General features: G+C 40.3%; 2 pseudogenes; one reads left to right on the forward strand and one right to left on the reverse strand.

Moving 5' to 3' along the window:
* Positions 1-5,816: 5,816 nt before the first annotated feature.
* LOC146615557 (uncharacterized) lies at positions 5,817-6,565 on the reverse strand (annotated as a pseudogene).
* Positions 6,566-8,745: 2,180 nt separating this feature from the next.
* On the forward strand, positions 8,746-10,984 carry LOC146615558 (coiled-coil domain-containing protein 106-like; annotated as a pseudogene).
* Positions 10,985-13,746: the final 2,762 nt, after the last annotated feature.

Genomic DNA, 13,746 nt, shown 5'->3' on the forward strand with positions numbered 1-13,746 from the left:
ATGCATAACGATAACAATAAATCTATAGAAAATGATCTCGCGGGCCAGATATAAATGTCTGCCGGGCCAGATGTGGCCCACGAGCCTTGAGTTTCACACATTACCTGCTTCTATTCACGGTCATTTTCTGTTTTTATTTTCCGTTTGTATTTGTTTCACGGGTGTTGATGCTGTCTATCTAAACTACAGGCGATACAAGGTAAGCATTTTATGGTTTCTAAGGGTAACGTTGGCACATCAGTTAAAGAAAAGCTCACAAGCTTGTCTGATTTCTTTCCAACATTCATTGGATGGGAATGCATGACCATCAGTCAAGCGTTACTGTTCCGAGGTGTCCTAACCTCAGGAAGCAGTGAGAGGGTACTGTGCAGAAACAACATGAACTGTGGTGAAAGTGTAGCATTGGGCAGCACACTGACTACACCAACACTCACTACTTCCTGTGACTTTGAGACACAAGTGCAAGCAGTCAGAGCAGGATTTCCTGCGTGATCTTCACACACACACACACACACACACACACACACACACACACACAGTGCCAATGTAAAATCATTGTCAGGATAACCACACTGCCACCAACAACATCAAGTACAAATGCCGCTCTGCATGGCTCATCAAACCATCTCAGTTCCCTGCAGAACGTTTGGGATGATTTTGAAGTGAGTTGTAGCTACAGCTGTAGCTGCCTCCACCAGTGTGTGAATGTGTGGATGACTGGATGTGTAAAGTGCTTTGGGGTCCCTAGGGGGGGCTAGTAAAAGCGCTATACAAATACAGGCCATTTACCATTTATAAGATTGCTGTTAGGTTATATCAGATTCATCTGGTGTCTTTCTATCACCTACTTCCAAATCAGTGCTATTCCTAACCTTTTAATTAGACCGAACTGCTGTCTGTTTTCACTTCATTACGATTCGTTGATCTGCTGAATCATTTATTATGTGAAGAGCTGTGAAAGGTGTGTGTAGATTCAAAGGTGTGAAATACAGCTATGCAGGTTAGCTCAATCACTTCAATGTCACGCTGTGTGGCTTTATATATCTGACCAATCGCATCAGCATGCCTCAGTGGGAGCGGCTGCACCTTTCTGTCAGCCTCAGTGAAGCCAAGGGTGACTATGTGGTCACAGCATGGCTTCAGCCTGACAGTCTCATTTCCATGGTGGCATAACACAGAGTTGATAACAATGCAGACAGAAAGCATGTAATTATTGAGACTAAATGCAGCAGGGCATGGACAGAGTGGCTACTCTGTATCAGCTGAGTGGCAGATTATAGGGCAGAGGAGAGGTACCAGATGGTTTAAAGGCTACAGTTGAAGCCTGTCATATTGAAAAGGCAGATTATATGCAATCTGACAACTCTGGTTTCATTCAGGAGTTATTTTCAATTTGCTATTCAGGTTTAATTGTATTAGCATATGTGGCAATGATCTAAAGCACAACTTGTATTTGTATTCAAAGCACAGTCGTCAAAATGCAGAACACAGGCTGTCAGGATTAGCATAATAACCAGGCGGCATATTTTCAAAAACATTTCCTGAAAATGTGACAAGAGCATTCGGCAGAGTTCAGGACAAAAGCGGAGTAATACAATAAATTATAGATTACTCAAAGCTGACTTTTTAAACTGGGCTAACCATTTAAAGCATTCAGAGCAGACACAACACTGACAGGTTTGCATTATTCATGTCCCACACACACACACACACACACACACACACACACACACACACACACACACACACACACACACACACACACACACACTACTGTTGCAAAGCCTCAAGAACAGAGATGAAGCAGCTGGGTGGGAAATTTGTTTTTATTGGTAAAGACAAGACGTGGAGCTATTTGAAGAATGATCCATTCAAAGAAGAAGAAAAAGAAGCTACAATGTCGCTATTCATACTAGAAAGTACCACTTCAGGGTCGACTACATTTCAAACAGGTATTTCTTTGCGCTGTCGTTTTGGATGCTTGTGACTGAGTTAATAGCTAATACGCAGAGGCCTCCTCATACTGGCAGCATCTGTTTGAGGCTCTCTGGCACTGTGGAATGTGCCTTTATGTGGCACTGCTGCATATTTCTTGTAACTGCACCATAGCAATGATCTGACTGTATATGTATCTATCAATATTTTATTATGTTCAAATAAGATATGCTTAGGAAAAAAGAGCCCCTCCACCCCCACAATAACGACTAAAAAGAATAAGATTGTGAAGTTGAAAAAGAAGAAACAGCTGCAGTGAGGCTTTTAGAACAGACAGCATTGATGTGGAAATGGGTTGTGATTTATGGCTGGGCCATCTGGCTTCTTACAGCTCACTAAGCTCTGTATGCCACTAAAGCTGGGGACACATGGGGACAAGTGCCCCAAATGGCAAAAAGTTGAAACCGCCAGAGCTGGAAAAGGAAGCCCAGGTGGCGCTGCCTGTGCACTTCCTCCAACAGCCACTGGAGGGTTTTGCTAAACACCTGCCTGATTGTTTCACCTGTGTTGATTTCATCTGTGTGTTATTCCTTACCTGTTTATCAAACAATTCCCATATATATATGTAATTCTATCTTCTGTCTTCTTAGTCATTTGCATGTGTTTTACACATGACACATACTCATTTGAGTCAGTGATCCTCTTGTCTGTGTTTTTGCTGCCTGAACTTTCTGACACATTTTTAATTAAATATCTGACGAATGTTGGTGTGCTCTGTGGTCCAAAAAGTCTCTGCTTGCTGGTTTTTACTGAGCACAAACTTCCTGAATGTGATATTTGTTTAGCCTCTTACTTACCACCCTATTGTCCAAATATGGTCACTTCTGGCTTCAAAACACCAACGTTTCAGTGGCCAGAACACAAAATTCAAATGCAAAACCAGCGGTGAGCCCACAGTGGTAATGCCATGTTTTATAACCTTTATGCAAATTTTGATGCACATACATGCAATATAACAATAATAATAATGATGATTATTATTACCACTAATAAGCTGCTATTGTCAGATTTTGTCTTTGCCCTAATTTATCAAAGGTCAGCTGGTACTAATAGTCGACATGAATTAGCAGGTCTCCGGCATTTTTCGCTCCATTTCAGAGCAAGAACAAGAAAAACCCTGTTACTGCTGGACAGCCGTTCATGAATTCAGCTGAACAATTTCAGGAGAGTGAGGTGGTTCTCTTGACTTGGACACGCCTCCTCCAACAACTGGGTATAACAGTGGGGGCATCCAGGGTGTCTGCACAGTGTCCTTTGTATAGAAACATACAGACAATGTTCAGTGTCCTGTTTGTGATGACTGGTATTCAAGGTTCGTGGTCACAGCAGTGATGGAGAATGGAGGTCATAATTTCCCAGCACTGTTCATGACTGATGTTAAAGAAGTAGGGAGCAGGTGAATGAAGAACTTTTTGATGGTGTTTTAGGCTATTGTTATATACTCGTATCCTCCGATGTTATTATTGCTATTACGCTTCAAATAAATCAAATCGTTCAAATTATTTATTGACGTTAAAATATTATCATTAACTTTCTGATGTCCAATATTTTTCTAGCTGTCGACAGCGCAGACTTGGTCATCCATGACAGCTTCTCCTTGTCAAGAACCGAAGTTCAACACACAAGCTGGACCCAGGAGCAGAACACACACACAGCGGTACGAGAGAAAAAATAAACTTTATTATAACTGAGAGTGTCCCGGGAGAGTAGAAGGGAGAAAATGCACGGAACCAGAGAAACCGAGGGACCGGGAGAAGAATCGCGCAGGAAACGCCGAGAGCGGGACCGTGGGAGGGATGATAGCGGGGCCAAGGGAACCGGAGAGAGGGGTGAGGGTCCGTGGGGAGAAGCTCCAGAAAGGGTGAGGCGGCTGGGGTTGATCGTGATCCAAATTCTGGACAGGCAGGTGGACAGGCTGGTGACTCAAAACACGCCGAGCAGTGATCTGGGTATACAAGGCAGAGTTAGTACTAGTTCACACGGACAGGATTGCCTAAGGACTTTCCCGTAGGTGTGCGTTACCGCTGAAGGACGATTACGGACTGGCGTGGAGCAGCAGGCTGGGCAGGATTAAATGGTCCACCTGGTGATCGCCTGGGATGGGATGCAGGTGTGGAGTCAGCGGCCACGCCCACGGGAGTGGGCATCCCATCAGCACCTCAGACGCCGGGCCGCGGACCATGACAGTCCTCCTTTTCTTCATCACCATCTATCTTCAGGTCCCTGAGGAATTTTTAGAGGGGGACCATCTTCCTGATGTATTCCCAGATGCTCCATGTTCCATCCCAGATTGTTCCCCTGGCTAATCCTCGCCCTCCTCTTTGCTCAAAGGGCCTCGAGATGTTGGCTGGAGACCTCCATGCAGTGTGAGGAACTTTCTGTCTTGACATCAGTGGCATCTTGTAACCGTTCGGCCACGCTCACAGTCCGAGTGACATCCTAATGTCATCCATGAAAAGCAGGTGGATGATGGTCCCTCCACTCCTAAATCTACACCTGTACCCACACGCAGTGATGAGCTGGTGTCGGGGGTGGAGGAGATAAGAGATTACATTGTGTCGAACGATGGGACAGGTGATAAGATAAGATAAGATAAGATAACCTTTATTAGTCCCACACGTGGGAAATTTGCAGCTCGTTGCGCAGTAAGGTTAGACAATCTGCCTCTGGGAAACGCATAACTGGCTCTTCTGCTCAGTGTTTCTAACAGTAATGTGTGAAAATGTCAAAGCTTGGAAGGAAGATAAGAGCAGACATGTGGACACATTTTGTATTTGATGTCAAGGAAAAGAAGGTCTTTGATTAGGCTGCTTTATAGCATCATGAGGGGTGTTTCAAGTGTACCAGGCATGGGTACAGATGAAAAGAATAACCCTTTTTGGTAGCACTTTACAATAAGTGCACACTATTAGGCATTAGTTAATGGTTACTTAATTATCTCTACAGCGTCTACAAAGTATTTCTCATAATCAGTTAATCGTTTACAAGCACTGCTTTAAACTCTTTATTCACGATGAATAAGCTGATGTATAACACTTTTTATTAATTATGTTTTCATGTTCTAAAACTCATTGAAGAATCATTTATAAACACTACTCTGCATCAGTTACAAACCAGTCATTTCAGGATGTTCAATGGTATACAAAATCATTGGTAAAAGGTAAGTAGATGGTTAACACACCCTACATAATACTATGAACTCTACATGTACCACACAAACTAGTTTCATACCAGATGTTTTATAAACACTGAATATCAGGGTTACATCAGTCAGCTGCTATATCTTAACAGATGTCTTACAATACATTTGTAACTGTCACTTAAGGACTGCCAAAGCTGTAACTCACTATCGACCAACTTCTTTTTCGATAGATTATCTATAAATACTCATAAATACCTTAATAAACTTATTTAGGAAGTTACAAACCATTTGCTACTTGTTAGTAAAGTATCTTGAGTGAGCTCATCTAAAGTGGGGACCATATATACCTTACAACCTATTTATAGATGTGAAAGTTTCTAAAATACAGTGTAACAAAAAACAACACACAGGGTAGATCCAGAACGCACTGTATTTTTAAGATGCCAGTCACAAAAACATCAGAACAATGCTTACAGATTGGACACACAACTGTTGATACAAAAATAAAAACAGTGTCATAAACTATCAGCCAATATTTGAAGTAATACAGAACACGGCTGGATGCAAACCTGTAGCTCTTTACATGAAGTGTTCAAATAACATTTTCAAAAAGGTGCAAAAAATAGCAGTAGCAACGTTAACTTTTATAATTATCTGTATTTTTTGGAAATGTCATATATCAAAATGTACCATTTTTGTGCTTTTTTGCGAGCCACTCGTTCCACTCAATAACTGTGAGGTGTTCTGACAGTAGTCTATCTGTTACCCCCGAGTCTCCAGATTTGCTCCTGTAAGACCTCCAGGCTCTCTCCAGATGTTGGGTATGGGCACCTGTACGAGGGTCAACATACCACCTGCTGTGGTTAACAGTATGGTGTTCATAGCCTAAATTTGGGAATACACGATAGGCCCGCCATTCATCACTTATCACTGAGGAACAAATCCGGACATGAAGGGTAATCACAGGAACAAGATGTCTTCGAGGTCTTTTCTCCAAAAGTCGCAAGATAGGTCTTGCTTTCTCTCGATGTTTCATGCCCAGCATTCCAAAGACCCACTTTCTTCTTTTCCATCCCCCAGCCATTCTTCCTCTCCCCTACTGATGCCGAAACAAAAAAATGAACACAAATGACTAAAAGATACTATGAAAGCTTGATAAATATATAGATGTAATATAAAATTACAGTCACAAAAACTTACCTTTCGTTTGTGACGAAAGCGACTCTCATCAATCACAACAAACTCCCTTCGGCCACCAATCTGCTGACCTGTATGACGTCTCAATCTTTGAACTGCAGCCACACATACCCTCCTTATTTTTCTGGGCATTTTACTAAGTCTTGTTGTGCTGCCTGCAATGGTGTCATCTATCATGTCGATTTGACGTAATCGCAGACCCTGAGAAAATCTTCAGAGAAAAAAAAACATCCTTACGAAGAGTAATTTAAATCTATTTCGTTATTTTTTTTTCTGTACACTGTAAAACCCAACAGTGCATCTTACTAAAAGAAGTAAGTTGTTGTTCTTACTTACTCTTTCTCTCACCCTCTCTCTCACACTTTTTTCCCCGCTTCACTCAGCATGCCAGCCTTGTGCTGGGCAGAGGGGGGAGGGGCGATAGTTACACTCAGTAGCACAGGAACAGAGCGGGAGGGAGAGAGAGAGCCAGGGACAACAATGTCACATTAGGAAGGTATAGTAATCATCCACAACTATTTTCAGTTGCAGATGATAAAGGATTCAGAAAGTTTATTCATGCGGGCCCATATGACAGAGAATATGCAACTTCTTTTTGTTTTCATATTTTAATTTATATTTAATTGTGTTGTGGTTTGCAGAGTTTTGTGTTGTTTCACTTTAAATATGTGAAAGGAAAAAGCTGAAAATTTAAATAGTTAAAAATTGAAATGTGAATAGTTGGTTTTTGTATTATATGATTTATCTGCTTAGGCTGCTGCCCCCGCGACCCGGCCTCGGATAAAGCGGATGAAGATGGATGGATGGATGATTTATTTATTACATTTTATGTGGAGTGAATGAATAAAAGTATATTTACGGTGGCCCCTACAGACAAAGCACATACAAACTTCAAATCACGTACAAACTCTGGAGCATGTATAAACTCCAAAACACGTAAAAACACGTACAAACTCCAAAACACGTACAAACTCCAAAACACGTAAAAACTCAGAAGCACGTAAAAACTCAAAACATGTACAAAAGACAGCAGAAGTGCTCCAGGATGCTGGGCGCAGTGTTGAGCTTTCGTTATCTTGTGGTTACACAAGCCAGCAAGTACCAACGACCGGATTTGGTGTGTGGTAGTAACAGCTACATGAACTTTTTTTTAAATTATTTGAATATATATGAGTGCCTGTGTATAAATACACAAACAATACACACATGCTTTCAATTGTGTAATTTAAGTGATCTAGTAGCTCTGCTTTGGAAGTTCAGTTCATGCTAGAAATGTGTTTTGGAGTTTGTACGTGTTTTGTCTCTAGGGGCCACCGCATATATTTATATATAAACATATATAAATAAAACCACTTTTTTTTACGTTAGTAATTCCTTTTGTGCATAATTTTATATTATTGTTAATAATAAATTAATTAAAGCAACAAAACAACCTGAAGAGTCGGTTCGGAGCCGAAAGAGCCGGCTCTTTTTAGTGAGCCGAATCTCTAAAATGAGCCGGAAATCCCATCACTATTATTGAGTGGAAAAAAGTTAGCTTGTTTATATTATGCTAACATAGCTGTGTCGCTAGCAGTCACGTAGCACATCTTTATATACCAGCTAGCCAAACTTCAATAACCCTACAAACGTCACTGCTGTTTAGTTTTCTGTCTTCATTTATGTTGGAAGTGATAAGAAAGCTGTACGTTTTAATTTGTTTCCAAAATCCCGCAGTCAGGACATGCTATATTGTATTTAGATGGAAGCTAGCGAGCTAACTTCCTGCTAACTTCTAACTCTGTTAAATGTCATAAATTCCGTTTTCATGGATGCCTGGATGTTAAACTCAATTGTTACACCTGGTAGAGCAGAACGCTGATCATTTTATTAAAGATGAAAGACTTAAGACAGTGTTTTAACTCTCAGTGATGCCACAGTGATCATTTGATATATGGACCTGCAGCAGAGTTTAGGCCCAGACATGGCTAGTGACGTCAGACTGAACGATCGGATTGTTTTTTAACCTCATTGTATTAGCTTATTTCATTGCTAACCCCCTCCGCTTATTAGCAGCTAGCTTTTCGCTAGCTGCTAATAGGTGATTAGCTTAGCTTAGCTTTTGGTTACATTTAAGCTTTAGATATCAGTAAAAACACTGTTCAGTTTATTTTATTAGTCATTCCTTGTGGCTTGGCTCAAGAATTAAATGATTATTATCGCCTTTGGTGTTACTCTGGGCTGTAACTTATAATTGTGCTTTCTGTAATTTAGTTTGTCAGTCCTTCTCCAGCTATTTTGCAGCATGTCTATATAAATTCACAATAAATGCTCTACATTGTACAATCTAATGCACTATGTTTGAAATACGTTAATATATAATTATAGTCAAATAGGGCAGTTTCTAAATACATAACTAAATATAGTTTGTAATGCCACCATTGTAGGCTATTTATCAATCAGTGTAATGGTTTTACTGTTATTTAAATTCTACAAAGTGTACATTAGTATTATTATTGTATTTGTTTTATTAATTTTATTTATAGCCAAGTCTCATTTTGTTTTTAATTTTCTCTGGGTGTGACTGTTGCACAGCTGGCAGACAGAAAATCACAAGAGTTGTAAGATGAGGCTAGCGTGGCAAAAGGATAAGATTGATGAGCTCGTCAAAGAAAGAGACTATCTAAAGGAGCAATTAGCAGCATGTAAGTCCACTCTTAAAAACATTACTTAGCTTGTCATATACTTCCTCTGCTTGAGCACTTACATAAGCATTCTGTTGAGTAATTTTGTCTGTGTTGTCTTTTTAACTGTTTTACCAGCTCTCTCAAAGGAACCCACAAGTTTTGACCAGGATTCCAGTGGGGTGTTGAGCATATCTTCACTTCCCTCTGATGGGTCTTTTGATGAGAGTTCTGACTCCTCCATGGGCACAACTTCATCAGATAAAGACAGGAAGAAGAGGAAGAGGGGCAAAGCAAAAAAGCACAAGAAGTCAAAAAACATGACCAAAAACCAAGAACAAATGGTAAAGTGATTAACTCAACAGTTTGATTTTGCATGCGGTGTGTTACGTAACTACACTATAACATTACATCAATGATTATGTTCTCTCAATTGCAGTCCAGAATCCTAAGCACGTGGTCACCCGGTATAACAAGATTTTAAGGCTGTTCAAAATAGTGATGGGTCGTTCGCGAACGAAATGGCTCTTAGAGCCGGCTCTTTGACGTGAACGACGCGAGCCGTCACGTGGGGGGGGGTTTTTTTTCTTTCTCTCTCTCTCTCTCGCACTTTTTTTCCGCTTCACTCTGCACGCGAGCCTTGTGCTTTACGCTGGGCAGAGGGGGGAGGGGCGGTAGTTACACTCAGTAGCACAGGAACAGAGCCAGAGAGAGAGAGAGAGAGAGGCAGGGACAACAACATTAGAAAGGTATAGTAATCATCCACAACTATTTTCGGTTGCAGATGATAAAGGATTGAGAAAGTTTATTCATGCAGGTCCATATGACAGAGAATGTGCATGTTCTTTTAGTTTTCATATTATAATTTATATTTAATTGTGTTGTGGTTTGCAGTGTTTTGTGTTCTTTTCACTTTAAATTTGTGAAAGGAAAAAGCTGAAAATTTAAATAGTTAAAACTTGAAATGTGAATAGTTGATTTTTGTATTATATGATTTATTTATTACATTTTATGTGGAGTGAATAAATAAAAGTATATTTACGGTGGCCCCTAGAGACAAAGCACATACAAACTTCAAATCACGTACGAACTCTGAAGCATGTACAAACTCCAAAACACGTAAAAACACGTACAAACTCCAAAACACGTAAAAACACGTACAAACTCCGAAGCACGTAAAAACTCAGAAGCATATAAAAACTCAGAAGCACATAAAAACTCAAAACACGTACAAAAGACAACAGAAGTGCTCCAGGATGCTGGGCGCAGTGTTGAGCCTTTGTTATCTTGTGGCTACACAAGCCAGCAAGTACCAACGACCGGATTTGGTGTGTGGTAATAACAGGTAAATGAACTTTTTTTTAAATTATTTGAATATATATATGAGTGCCTGTGTATAAATACACAAACAATACACACATGCTTTCAATTGTGTAATTTAAGTGATCTAGTAGCTCTGCTTTGGAAGTTCAGTTCATGCTAGAAATGTGTTTTGGAGTTTATATTTATATATAAACACATATAAACATATATAAATAAAACCACTTGTTTTTATGTTAGTAATTCCTTTTGTGCATAATTTATATTATTGTTAATAATAAATTAATTAAAGCAACAAAACAACCTGAAGAGCCGGTTCGGAGCCGAAAGAGCCGGCTCTTTTTAGTGAGCCGAACCGAAAGAGCCGGATCTCTAAAAAGAGCCGGAAATCCCATCACTAGTTCAAAAGAGGAGGCACCATGTCTGCTGCCTTTAAACGTCTGGGAGTGGACCGGGACACGATTGTGGCAACTGCTCCAATTGCTGAGCTATTCATTGTTGCACCTGAGAGGTTTAAAGCATTAGAAAAAAAAACAAGCAGGGACAGAAACGTTCATTGTTTGCTACACAGCATGCTGCAGCAAGCAGTGCAGATCCAGAAACAGAGGAAAAATTCAAAGCATTCAAGTCTTCAGGGAAGTTGCTTCTTAAAACAAAGAAAGATTAGATTTTTGTTGTTTTACATAGTGAAACGTGGTGAGAGTCCACCATTGTTAACACCTGTTAACAAAAAAAAGACAAGTTATATATTCCAGTTGATTGGTCAATTGTTTGTAAAAAGAAAAAATGACACACTTGATTTTTGTTTTTTATATGTTTTATTATTATTTTATTGTTATAAATTCTGCAGTTTTACTTTAATGATCACACATGTGATACACTTCATGTAAAGAGCTACAGGTTTGCATCCAGCCGTGTTCTGTATTACTTCAAATATTGGCTGATAGTTTATGACACTGTTTTTATTTTTGTATCAACAGTTGTGTGTCCAATCTGTAAGCATTGTTCTGATGTTTTTGTGACTGGCATCTTAAAAATACAGTGCGTTCTGGATCTACCCTGTGTGTTGTTTTTTGTTACACTGCATTTTAGAAACTTTCACATCTATAAATAGGTTGTAAGGTATATATGGTTCCCACTTTAGATGAGTTCACTCAAAATACTTTGCTAACAAGTAGCAAATGGTTTGTAACTTCTTAAATAAGCTTATTAAGGTATTTATGAGTACCGTAAATGTCGGGCTATAAGCCGCTACTTTTTGCACAAGCTTTGAACCCTGCGGCTTTTAGTCAGGTGCGGCTTTTCTATGGATTGTCCGTGATTTTTGTCATATCGTAAGACGATTTGTTTTGTGTGTTCCGCTGTTGTACGGCACTACGTTGCCTGGCGGAAGGATCGGGGTTCAAGAGTGGTATGTTAGTCACATGTCCGTCCGCCAGGCAACGTAGTGCCGTACGAAGTAGCGCGAAAAACAAACTTCAAAGTAGCGGTACGCGTTCAGCGGGAGTCGTGGATGATGAGCGGCGATAAACTTGCAAGTTATGCCCAAAAAGCAAGTTATGCCCAACTCCACCGGTGGATTCTGACAGCGTGGAAAAGTGTGAAAACATCCACGATCACCAACGGATTTTGAAGGGCTGGACTGCTGCATGATGGAGAGGAGGACACCGCCACGGCCCTTCTGAGGGTGTTCGACTCTGACACTGACAATGAGGATTTCTTTGGTTTTGAAAGTGACAACGAAGGAGAGAAGAAGAGTGGATGACGAAGCCATCCTGAGCCTGTTTGTATCCGACACTGGAGAAGAGGACTTTGGTGGTTTCAGTGCGCAGGAAGAAGAGAAAGATGGTGAATGACTGACTTTTCTTCTTGTTAAAGCTGTGTCACTGCACCTGAGCCTAAAAGGTAGTCCGAATCTATTTTTCTGGTGTGCTGTAGGCTACTGTTATGTACTACATGTGCAAATATGTACCCATAACTTGTTTTTCAAAACATTAATAAAAGTGATGTCTCCAAACAGCCATCTCTTTCCTGACAATTCCCTTTGTGCATATTCTCTTACATATGATAAGTCAACATTGAAACACCTGCGGCTTTTGGTCAGGTGCGGCTAATGTATGTACAAAACAGGATTTTCCCCTGATTTTAGCTTGTGCGGCTAATATTTAGGTGCGCTTTGTAGTCCGGGAAATACGGTATTTATAGATAATCTATCGAAAAAGAAGTTGGTCAATAGTAGTGATGGGATTTCCGGCTCTTTTTAGAGAACCGGCTCTTTCGGCTCCGAACCGGCTCTTCAGGTTGTTTTGTTGCTTTAATTAATTTATTATTAACAATAATATAAAATTATGCACAAAAGGAATTACTAATGTAAAAAAAAAAGAAGTGGTTTTATTTATATATAGTTCTCAAAACTTGCTCTTTGGGCAAAAAGAATGACAACATCACAGAACGTAAGTTTGGATAACATCATAGAAAGCCTCACGGCTCTCCAACGGGAGATAGAGAGACCAGTGTTGGACTGTTAGAACAGCTTGGAAATTCATATGAGCTGTTCGCACTTAAATAAAAACCATCATCACTTCATGCGGAGACCCCTTCGGCTCCAGCTGCGGCCTCAAGGCAGGAGCTGAACAAAACACCCTGATAACGACTGTGTTTAGTCTGTTCCTTCCCATTCCATGCAAGGTCACCTGGGTTGGCTGGAAGACTGTTTACTTAGCCTGGCGGGGCGAAGGACACACACACACATACACTGATATGCACACACTGATCCCCCCTCCCTTTCCAAACGATGCTTGTGCCCTCCCGGGGAAGATGGCGGTCGACTGAAGATGCTGCAGGACCGGATGCGCTGTCTACACCGGCTCTCTCTTACCCTTTACCCGCCCCTGTTGCTTGTCTTGTGTTTCTATGGCATAGGTGTCAAACTCTGGCCTGCGGGCCAAATTTGGAGTGACTGAAACTGACTTTACTCCTACACAGCTGTAAAATGTTGTACAATGTTGCTTTTTTTTGGCCAAATGTACTCCTACACAGCACCCATGCTATCTTGCATAGATGGAGAGTGTTTTAGGTTGAAGTTGTAAAATGTTGCTTTTTTTGTTTCTTGTGGTCATAAATATTTTGTACTTGTAAATCAGGATTTGTATGTGTAAAAAGAAACAAAAAAAGCAACATTTTACAACTTCAACCTAAAGCGCTCTCCATCTATGCAAGATAGCATGGGTGCTGTGTAGGAGTACATTTGGCCCGCGAAGCCATACCAAATTACTATTAGAGCTGGCCTACTGGTATTATACAGCTAATATATATATTGTTTAGTATTAAGCTTTGCTTGTTCCATATTCAGTTTTTCAGCAAAACGTGTTTGAGTCCATAAGAAAAGATTCATTCTTATATCTGGAGGATTAAATATATTTCAATAAA

The sequence above is a fragment of the Diplotaxodon limnothrissa genome, linkage group LG16 (assembly GCF_057381915.1).
Source record: "Diplotaxodon limnothrissa isolate DT_005_m linkage group LG16, D_limnothrissa_male_GT1.1, whole genome shotgun sequence".
NCBI lineage: Eukaryota > Metazoa > Chordata > Actinopteri > Cichliformes > Cichlidae > Diplotaxodon > Diplotaxodon limnothrissa.